This window comes from Mus pahari, chromosome 9 (assembly GCF_900095145.1).
Source record: "Mus pahari chromosome 9, PAHARI_EIJ_v1.1, whole genome shotgun sequence".
Taxonomy (NCBI): Eukaryota; Metazoa; Chordata; class Mammalia; order Rodentia; family Muridae; genus Mus; species Mus pahari.
The window spans coordinates 47490276-47490739 of NC_034598.1; positions in this window are offsets into that span (position 1 = coordinate 47490276).

Here is a 464-nt window from a genome sequence, read left to right on the forward strand (position 1 = left end):
TATTCAGCATTTATATATGGAGGCCAGAAGAATATGTTAAATTCTATGGAACTAAAGCACATGTTTGTGAACCACCTGATATTCATAGTGGGAGGTAATCTGCTCATTTGCAGGAGTATTACATGTTCTTAAACACTGAGGTATCTCTTCAACCACAGAACTTTTAAATCAGTGTTTCCAACTTTTTCTGTATTTATTCAATTCTTCCTCTTTTTTCTTATACCACAATAGAAGTCATTAGAGAAAAGACCCATGGCTTATTGCTTGCTCAAAATTTAGGTCAATGCATGAAGAAAATGAATTATTATTTACCTAATAGCATAAGCAAATAGTAGCTCATCCTCACATTATATAAAAATACCTTTTTGTTGTTGTTGTTGTTTTTTCTTGGTTTTTTGTTGTTTTTTGTTTGTTTTTTTGAGACAAGGTTTCTCTGTGTAGCACTGGCTGTCCTGGAACTCACT